The sequence below is a fragment of the Stylophora pistillata genome, chromosome 2, assembly GCF_964205215.1.
Source record: "Stylophora pistillata chromosome 2, jaStyPist1.2, whole genome shotgun sequence".
Lineage (NCBI taxonomy): Eukaryota > Metazoa > Cnidaria > Anthozoa > Scleractinia > Pocilloporidae > Stylophora > Stylophora pistillata.
The window spans coordinates 42953831-42964795 of NC_142520.1; the positions used below are offsets into that span (position 1 = coordinate 42953831).

Sequence of the window (10965 nt, forward strand, 5' to 3'; positions counted from 1 at the left end):
ATTATAATTATCAGTGAGAATATAAATCGAATGAAGCCTTTAACACTGCTGTAAAATGTAAAAATGTTTCATAAATCCGAGCTTTCGCCGATCAACGGCATCACAGGGATGATGATGCCGTTGATCGGCGAAAACTCGGATTTATGAAACATTTTTACCTTTTACAGCAGTGTTAGGCTTCATTTGATTTATTTGTATATATTTCAACAATGCTGCTGAAGGACAACTTGAACAGATTATATCATATAAGAGATTAGAATTCAAAATATGTAGCACATCTAATCTGATCCAATGTCACTTTCATGGAAACGATCATTTACTCGACTCAAGACGAATTCTATGCTGTGCCGTAAGTAGCTCTTCAATAGATCCATTACCATTGGCAGAGGGCAAATAATCGATACCACATTATTGCCTCATGTAAGAGTGTAAGGAATCAAACGAACTCCTCATGTAATGTAGGTTGAATTATAGCCCCTCTTGAGTGGACAAATCGAAACGACGAAACGACATAAGGAAACGACGAAACGACATAAGGAAACGACGAAACGACATAACGAAACGACGAAACGACATAACGAAACGACGAAACGACATAACGAAACGACAAAACGACGAACCGATTTGGCCGGTGACGAGTCGGACTCGTAAAACAACGAGTCGAAGAGGCCAGCCGACGAATCGAACTGACAATACGACGAAACGAACTGGAAGTTCGACGAGTCGAACTCGGAAAACGACGACTCGACATAACGAAGCGACGAAACGCCAAAACGAAACGAAGAAACGAACATTTTGTCCAGGATCTACCTTCATATTCAAGTTTCTCGTTTGCTGCACTCACTCGTGAGATATTGAGTGGAAAACAAGGAGAGAAATTAACAGACGAAATCAACAAACAACCATGCATTATTTTGTTTATTGCATAAACACCATAGGCATTTACTGACAAGAAAATACAGCAAATGACCTTTGAATGAGAATGGAGAATGTAGTTCCTTTGATTTATCAACCTGAGAGAGTGGCGTGAAAGGCGAGTGACGTGTCAGAAGCTGATTGGAGATATCAAACAAACGTAAAAACTCTCGTACTTTTATGACACTTACAAGGGCTGGAAATCCTTCCAAAACACTGCAGTTTTGATAATAAATAATATTACAGTAAGATCAATTGGAAATAAGTTTTATGACCGAAAGATCAAGCATGAAACTTCATTATTCGAATTTAACTAGTGTTAACCGGTTGCTATGCAATTGCTTTACCCTTTACACCCTGACCTGATATCAGAATACATGTTCTCTTTACTATTCTCTATACATTTCCTATGGTGCCGATGTGGAGAATTTGTGTAACAATCAAGAGCTTCTTGAATTGGTGATCATTTCCTTAATTCTCCTGACCCTGAGGTGTGATTCAGGGGTGATATTGTAAGGAGAAATTGGATACTGGTCACTCTTAGGGTTTAAAGGATTCATGTTAAACGAAGAGTGTGCAAGCATTCAAAATGAAACAATGGAGTGGTAGTTTCAAAATTCTCGCTGAATTTTGATTTAAAAAAGTTAGGTATAAAAACTTCCAAAAAAGGAGTAAAAAAAAAAATTCAAAGAGGAACTCGAAAAAAAGTGTTTCATTCCAAAAATAAATCTTATACAAGCACTTCAGCACAATTTGGAACACCTACCTGACAAATATGGCTTACCGCGGCGACAGATCGCGATGTTCTAGAGGACGAGAATAAATTCAATGACTGAGTTTACACGAAGGAAGATCTTTCTCAACATCTGAAGCATACTCTAAACAATTTGAACCATGCATCTTCACTGAACAGACTTCAACGAGGCGAGTTTGCTGGAAAAAATGCAGAACGCTAGGGAATTAATGCCATCTTCGACTCTGATTCCTCCAACGAATGGGGCGAATATTTGAAACATTAACACGACATTTGCATTTTTTAAGCTTTCTTTGTGTTCGTCTCCGCGTGACGAGATTTCAAAATATTTTTATCGGCATAAAATGTAATATTCTGGTTATCATTTCGTTTGTTGTGTATAGTATCACTCAGTCTGAGAGTATTTTCTTCATGTGGTCTCTAACTTTTCCACTCGACACCCGATGTAGTAACTCCCTTTTCGCAGCAGAGAGGCATTTTGTCTGCGCATGCGCGAGTGGAATAAGTTTGGCGCGTTCGGCGCCATTTTCATGTTTTCAACGCGCTTCTGATGGTTTTCAACTGGACGAACGACACCTTTTTGTAATATTTTTTGAAGGTGGGTGAAGGAGTATGAAAAGTTCACCAACATTTCTAACTCTGTGGATACCCTTGGTGTTTGCGGGTGGTGGTTTAGGATATTTTAATGATCAAAGTGCGAACATAGCGCCAAAAAAGTCCAAAAACTTGAAGTTTGAGATTTGATTTACTGAAGATCACATGTGAATATGAGATTACAAACCTCGAAGGTTAGTTTCAAGATGTTGATGTTTCGATTTTGATCTTTTTTTACTTCAACTTCGAAGTAAAATTGCGTCAAGTTTAAGGTGACCCCCAAGCATCAAATCACTTTGCGTAACCTCATCCTTTCGTTCTCTTTACAGTCATATAGGACACAAGGCCGTTTAAAAAATGTTCCAGCTTCAGGATTGAGATGCTCTTACCGCAACCTTCAGCGAATTATTTTTCGGGAGCTCTTGGTAGATTTTCCAAGTCATGACTCAAAATCGTCTTTGGTATTTTTGCTCTCTAAGTCTGTTGTACATGGTAGGTAGGCATGTGTCTTAACAACGGTTATGGTCTTGCCTCAATCAACTCCTCTTTTGGCTTATTTTTTGCCTGTGTTTTAGTGGTAGTTTTTATCATTGTCTTTTCGAGCTTGAAGAGCTATTTAGAGGAAAAACTTCCGTAAAACTTTTTTATCACATGGCCCCAAAATCGTTCACTAGTGTCAGTTAACTGTTTGTCTAGCTTTCGGTCCAACTAGTCAATTTATCTCAAAAAAAATTCGTGGGATTTCTCTCATGAGTTAAAACTGGTGCTGTTTTCTTCATGTTTAAGTGTAATTCGAAACGAATGGCTTCAGCTGTATTCTGTCCTGTTTTATTTCAGAAGGATATTAATGCTTTCTCCTTGCAAAGTGAATTTTTACTCGAAGTGCACTATGAATTTCAAACCCGTTGAGTTATATTTCACTTTGCTGTATGTGTCGTGATCTTGAAATTCTTATTTCTTGAGATTGATGATAGGAATTAACTGCTATGTTCTCTTCTGTGTGAGGTAATGTGAAGTGACCCAATAATTGGTACTGTAGACAGAATGGATGGCTGCGACACTTATTGTGGCAAGCTGTCATTCAATAGTTTTTCATTATTAACAGAAGCTTACTATTGATATAATTTAAGGGCGTAGCCAGGGGGGGGGGGGGCGTCCTGGGGTGCCCGTGAGCCCCCTTTGGTGGGTCTTCTTGAGAGCAAACAACCTACAATATTCAGATGGAGAAAACGCCATGACAATATCTTGGCCGTAAAACCCATTGATATGAGTCTTCATGCCGCGATAATACGACTGAGCCCGCTGATATACGTGGGAGAGCAGCGGTGTAAATGGTGAGTAGCCTCTGTGACCCCCCCTTTGAAAAATCCTGGCTAGGCTCCTGGTTTAAACTATCAGTCTTTTGTTCTATGCACACAATTTGCCTAGACTAATATGTTAATATGCTAAAATGATCAATAAAGTTTTCAAAACTTTTGTCCAAATCTCATCGAAAACGAATATGAGGAGTGATCAGTTCAAATATTCTCATATTCCTTAAGAGTGTTTGAGCTTCCGGGCTGAGAGCTAATATTTCCTGATGATTCAAACATTTTTCTGCCGTGAAATTGACTAAGCCAAACCCCCTGGCAAATGTCTCTAAATCTCTTTAAATAGCAGCCAAGTTGGTGCTCCTTACCATTTAAGGTTACTTCCCAACTTAGAGGGTGTCCTTCAGGAAAAAGATTCGTACGCACACTAGTTTCAAGAAAACCCTAACAAACTTTACATCAAAAGAAAGCTTAATAAATGCAGTTTGCGATGAAAATGTAATTTAGGCAATATTTTTATTTAGGAAATAACAGAAGCCAGTAAGGCGTGAAACTACCGGGATCCTCCTTTTGAATTTATTGGGTATCGGATCCTGCAGCACCAGCAGTCTTATTCACAAGGCATCAATCAACAAAAGTATATTAGGCTTTCCGTTAGTTTGATCGGTTGTCTAGATATCTGCATCTAAAGTTAGTGTAGCGTAAAATATGCGAAACGTGTTGCATAAATGGACCACGTAAAAAATATTTCAGATATTAAAATTTTCTGTCACACTTTCGTTTGACATTATCCCTGGAATGTTTTGTCGAGATTTCAGGAAAATCGGTCAAATCTACATAACCTATAAACTCGCTCAAAGTGTATTTATTCTTCTCAAAGCCAAATGCGAGATTTTAGTTCCTAAAGGTTTGTAAACAAATAGCGCCAAACCAAGAGATTATACTGTCGTATGTTCAAAAAAGGAATTTGCAAACCCTGTATCGTTTGGTTACTTTCAGAAAAGCCACAGGAAATCAATCCGTTGTCAAGTTGTGAGGTAATTGAATAATCACTCTCCTGTGTCAAAGATTTGAATACGATTCATGAAGTGTAGTTTATTAATCTCATCATGAGCTCTTTTGTTACTTCATTTAAAAATCTCTCAAAACCGTGTATTTTCATTTTTCAGTTTGACGAGTTTTCAACTCGAATAAAGCAGAAATACCGTAGAAGAATAAGACAACTTTGAAGATTACATCACTGGAGAAAATTTAATCACAAGGTAGGGGAGAAATTACTTTTTTCAAGAATTTCTTTGTCAACCTTCTTTTCCAGTTTAGGGACAATTTCATAATATTGTGACAACATAAATCGTTTTTATTCAGTTATTAAATGTGCTAAAATATGGTTCAGAGAAGTCCCCGTTAAAGCTTCAGTTCTGCACAACAGTGTCTTCAAAAATTTATATAATACATGACGATTATGATATGGCTACATTTTATCATTTTTAACTTCTTTGTGAGAAAGAGAGACGCGGCATCTGAGACCTGTCGTGTATTCCGAGATTCCACAAACATACAGTGCGCTTCACCTGGATAAAAATGCATTATCCATTACTTTACTTTATTATCCAAATGTTCTTCGTGAGTACAAATAACACGCGAGACACGAAAATTCGAAATTCCCTCGCACTGAAATTCCCTCGCACTGAAATTCCAAACTGATTACCTTCCCACGAAATTCTCTCGCACTGAAATGACAATTTGGCGTGTTGGATAGTAAATCTCTTATCAAACGTTTTGTTGTGTAGTATCGCGGAGTATTTTTACTCGTTGTTTGTACTTTGACTCGCCCTACAGGCTCGTTAAAATACGGCACAACTCGTTAAAATACTCAGCGATACCACACAACAAAACGTCTAATAAGATGTATTTATTATCCAAATGTGCTTCATAGAGTACAAATAATGCGCGAGACGAGTACAAATATCACGCGATATTTGTACTCCAGAAATATCCGCGAAATTCGCCCGCACTGAAATAATAATTTGGCGTGTTGGATAATAAATCTCTCGCCCTACGGGCTCGTCAAAACACGGCACAATTCGTGAAAACACTCTGCAATACTACACAACAAAACTTCTAATGAGATATATTTATTTGAGTATATTCTGAAACTCTACTCGATCTTCAAACTTCCCCTCAGCCCATCCGCAAAAAACAGGAAGATGGTGTCCAAAAGGACTTTCTGGGCTTTCATTATTGCTTTCTGTAAGCACTGTTCTCTTTATCTAATGGAGTATCAAGTTAAGAGACAACATGTGTTATTTAAACCTATTCAATAGGATTGAAATTAGTTAATTTTAGACACTCGGTTTTTGTTCTCACGAAAATAGCCCGCATGTTAATTCCTTAAATATCCTGGCCTGCATTAAATAACTCGCGAGAAAGTAGGTGACATGCGCACGGGAGACAGAGTGTGGATAACCCCGGCTGGAGAGCATTAAGAAAATAGAGTTACTGCTCCTTGGGAAATTACGAGAAAACACAGCACTCAAGTTGATTTCTGCTTCTCTCGAGTCTGATTGGTTATATTAGCAGCAGATCCCGACCATGTTTGTGTCGCAATTTATGCGGCGCCTGAAGTCACTAAAAAAAAATGCATTAGCGGTTTTTTTGTTTCATTTTCTGCCTACATTATACTGAAAAACGATCATTTCCAAAATTGTACAAAATAAAAAGGGCTCCATTCACTGCGCTCAGAATCTTTAACTTTTCACTTCTGTTGTTTGGCATCAAACGCGCGCTCGCGTAGTCATGTCATTCACATTTTATACGAGAACAGTCTGTCCAAAAGGCGCTTAATTTCAAAATCAGGTGTTAAAGACATCTAGATTTATCTGAATATTTACCAGTTAGGTTTCAGTGAGTAATCCGTCTGAGTTACGTTGGCCAATTTCTCAATCGTTTAATGTAATGGTCTCCGAATGGCTGGTGATCATTTCCTTTATTCTCGTGACCTCCATGTTTGAATTAAGGGAGTGACAGTGTAGGGGGGAAATTAGGGTTCATCAAAATGTCATATTGATCGTTCCCTGAAACGACTTTGAAAAGAGCTTCTAGTCGAGATGCTATCTTTTCATAGCTTTGGCGACATTGACATATTTCACGATCTCAGTTAGGAAGCTTCCTTACAGTCCTATCTTTTCCTCTTGCTTTCATAAGCAGCTGGGCTAATGGCGGAAGTATGCCTTCACAGAGTTGTGCCACAGTTTCCTTTAAGCCAACTTTTGCAAGCTCCAAAACGGCATTATGTGGAGCTGAATTTCTCCTTGAAGATTTCAGATAGAAAGCCCTGCAGTGATGATATCTACCTTGAGTTTCTTGATGGATACAAAGTGTCGGCCAATCTCCTAGGCAGATTTTGTGGAAGAAACATTTGTGGTATCGTGCGATCTAGTTGGACATGAAAGTAATCCTAAGAAGTTCTTTACAACTTTACGTTTTCATATTCACAACATTCTTATAGTTTTCAGAGTGACTTTTACTCATAAAAAGACCAGTCCTAGCTTATCCTGTCTGTAAAATTCACATGCTCTTTTTAATGTGTAAAGAACCTTAGAGACTAAAGCTCTCCCTCCCATTGCCAATGTTCAAAAAACTACTTGCAATCAAAATACAACTGTACTACAGTTTACATCGCTAACTCTATGTATTCATTAATCAATTTTCAGCTCCCATTGACTACTGGCCATAACTTCCAGTTCCTGACAAGATCCTCGCAAACGAGTCCACTTCCAGTTCCAACAGTCGACTCCAGTCCACAAATTAAATGAGAAGAAAGAAGAATTACAAGCCTCATGGCTCCCAATTAAATGAAGCTCATCCCAGCTTCAATACAAAACAAACAGAAGATTTTAAGTGACTAGCAGTACAAAAGCCATGTAATTACAGGACTCAACACTAACTGTACATATAGCCGCAACTAGCCACAGAATAGTGGAAATTTAGTTTTGGCTTGTGGTTTTCAGTTTCCAATAGCCAGCCTGCCAGTTTGGCTCGTAAACTGATATTGTGGTAACATCAACGTTGTCACCAGTCACTTGCACACTGATCAGATGCTTTTTGATAGTAGGTATCCATGCTGCAGGAATTTCAATTTCTGTATCTCTATACTCAGATGTTTTAGCTTTGCATATAAGTTAAACAGGTCAAGTTAATATTTATTTTATAACCCTTCGCCACAAGCGTGAGTGTTCTACTATAAAATTCAACAAGTTTTCAAGTTAACAAAGCTAATGAGATGAAATGAAAATTAGAGTATGTTGCTTGATTCAATACCAAATTTTTAAGGCTACAGAGTGTAAAAATAATATAACAATGTATAGCACACACAAAGTGGTAGGCTGATATTTTATCTTGAAAGTACAGTGTGTAATGGCCATCTGATTAAATCAATCAGAAATATCAAACTATGTAAAATAATAGGGCCTCAGTTTTTTTTTTCGACAAAATTTAAGCTTTCTTTAATTAGACTGAATTCTAAACTATCTTGAATTTGGCTAAATATTTTACCTCAATGTTTATTTTTGTGGGCAGTGTACAGAGGACTGAAAGCTTAGGAAAGAGATATTAATGTTAAAGGAAAACAACCTGCTTGGTATAGAAAATAGTACTTGACTGGGTAAAATTAACATGATTAAATTTCTTAAATCCACTTACCGGGAGACAACATTTAGGCCTCCTTCCCTGGACATTTTAAGTGAGATGTGTCTTTGTATTGCCTTCTTTAAGTCATGCACTGTTGCATCTTGGATGACAACTACGGCTGAAGGTGTTTTAAAAAATGAAGAACAGTATATGTATACACACTGCATATAATTATAGAACCATCAAATAAATAACATTCTGGGCTCAGCTGTTCAAAGAGTGATTAGTGCTAACCCAGGGTTAAATTTTAATGCAGGTTTCTATATTTCTCTATTCAAAAGCTGTTTTAGGATAATTTTCCCAATTCTTTTTAGAGCATTCAGTCATCAAATTATTTTAAAGCACTTGGATCTGTGATTAAATTTCACACTAACCCTGGGTTTTCTTAACCCCCTTTTGAACAACCCGGCCTTGTTCTTTTGGCTTTCATCTCTGTTCATTGGAGTTCCCTCAAGAGTTAATTATATCAATAATAAGTAACAATATAGTAATTGATAATTATTCACCAAAGTAGAGTTAATAGTGGAGGATATGAACCAATCTGCAAAGGGATGAGGTATTGAAATGCCCACCAATGTTACTTACACTGGAGTAAAAAAAATGTTTTTAATTAGTAGAAACCACAGCAAAACAAAAATTTAGTTTATTTCCACCAGTGTACCAAAACATGGTCAGGAATGACCCACTTCACAGGCAATTCTGTCTCTTGACTGTTCGAAGGTGAATTGTACTTGGCAATTAATTCTGATTTAGCCTGTCAGTGTACAAGAAAGGCACTTTCCACGTTACTGTATAGTACAGCTGTATATCCTTACTATAAGAAATTACTGGATGAGGTTGGGTATGATATCATGATTTATCAAAACCAAGGTCTGAGTTGCCAGCCAAAGCCATAGGGTAAGGCAGATAACACAGACACAAGCTTTGGCAATTCATCAAATCATGCGAAAAACCAATTCAATAATCGTTTTATCATACAATGTACATTTTGAAAACAATCTGCAAAATAAGGGACTTCTATGAGTAATTGCAAAAGTTTGAGAACATTACACAACTGGTCTTGGAAACTAGGCAGCCAGACCTTGCTGAGCATGATGCATATAATACCTGCTGTAGATATAGAGGATATTACATGGTCGCGCGGGGATACGAATTTTATCATTTCGTGCTGAAAGTATCTCTCACGAGTTCGCTCCACTCACTCTTGAGAGCTGCTTTCAGCACGAGAAGATAAATTTCGTACCCCCAAGCGGCCATGTAATGTTCTGTTTATTATATAGGTTCTGATGAGATTTCCACATAAAAGCCAACTTTTTTTTATTCATTTTCGAACCTGCAAAAAGTGGTAACCATGACCACACCAATATCCTCACACGTGAAAGATAAAAAAAGTATCTTCACTGCGCGCGGTGAAGATACACCCTGTATGATTTTTTAGTAAAAGGAAAACTCCTGGTATTTCATCAGTATCTATATAATAAATTGGGTTATCGTGTCAACTTCATATGCTATTGTATTTCGATTGAAAGCTCTCGATAACAGACGACCAGTTAAATTTTTAGTGGTAAGTCTAATATATAATAATATTTTCCTAATCAATATTAGTTTATTTTGATATTCTTATGCTATTTCTCCATCAATAATTAACAGTCGTTCCACGATTAAAAATTCTACGTTAGAAAACATTTGAGGTTCTTCTTACGTAGCAAAGTGCCTTGTTCATCTTGCTGACGAACGTTTACAACAATAGCGCGGCCATGTTCCAGTGCAATCTACGAGTTCAGTTCATCGAGAGTTGGTTCATTTGGCAATCCAATAAACAATGTACCTCCCATTATCTTTCCTAGTTTTTCAGTGAAGAGAGCCATCACTTCTGGATGCGATAGAGAGTCAATCTTTTTTTCTCCAATTCTTCTAGGCCCCCTTCGTCCGCCATATTGACTTGAGATTCATTCCCAGGTTTTCTCGAGGCTCCAATCAGAAAACGCGCCTGCCTCTTTAATTTTTGCCACGATTAGATTACGGCCAACATTTTATTTACACTCACAGATAATGTAGATTGGATAATGATCCCAAATGGAGAACAACTTAGGATTACTATTCTGTAGTGTTTTCCTTTTCCTTTTCCTTTTATGAGAGTATATGCCTCTGAGCCAAAAAGAAGAAGGATCTAGAGACGATTGTTGAGGCATGTGAACCTCGTACAAACTACATGCATGGGCTTAAAATTAATGACAGGTAATATTTCTTTGAGATCTTGCCAATTTCTGAAATTTTATGAGTTTTGACCCGAAGTTGGATTTCATCTTGTCTTGGAAAAAAAAAATATTATCTATACAGGGTCTGTAAAGTTGGTATTATTTGTGTTTGTGCGGGTAATAATTTGGTATGCAGTCGAGAATACTACTCTAAATTAAAGCTCAAGTTCTTAAACATGGCATGCATATGGGAGGACTCTGGTGAATTTTATAGGAAAATATGTTAGGGTGAAAAGGGATCGATATAGGTTTGGTTAGCCAAAAGTGGTTGAGGCTATTAGGTTTGTTCTTGAAATATCGATAAGACTGTAAGTTGTAATCTAATGTGTTTTCCAGTTATTTCTGCGGTGATATGAACGAGCGTCAATATCATGTGCGTCAATATATTGTGTGTGTCAATATCATGTTGACTATTTTTCCATGAAGTATTCTATATGCATTATCT

The 10965-nt window shown here is 37.3% G+C and overlaps 1 pseudogene across 1 annotated transcript; it reads right to left on the reverse strand.

The window, feature by feature from the left end:
- Positions 1 to 7712: 7712 nt before the first annotated feature.
- Positions 7713 to 10198, reverse strand: LOC148739634 (U11/U12 small nuclear ribonucleoprotein 25 kDa protein-like; annotated as a pseudogene). The gene is made up of 2 exons (XR_015996749.1): positions 9965 to 10198; positions 7713 to 8380 (listed from the first exon to the last, which is right to left on the reverse strand). The product of XR_015996749.1 is annotated as a U11/U12 small nuclear ribonucleoprotein 25 kDa protein-like (transcript).
- Positions 10199 to 10965: the final 767 nt, after the last annotated feature.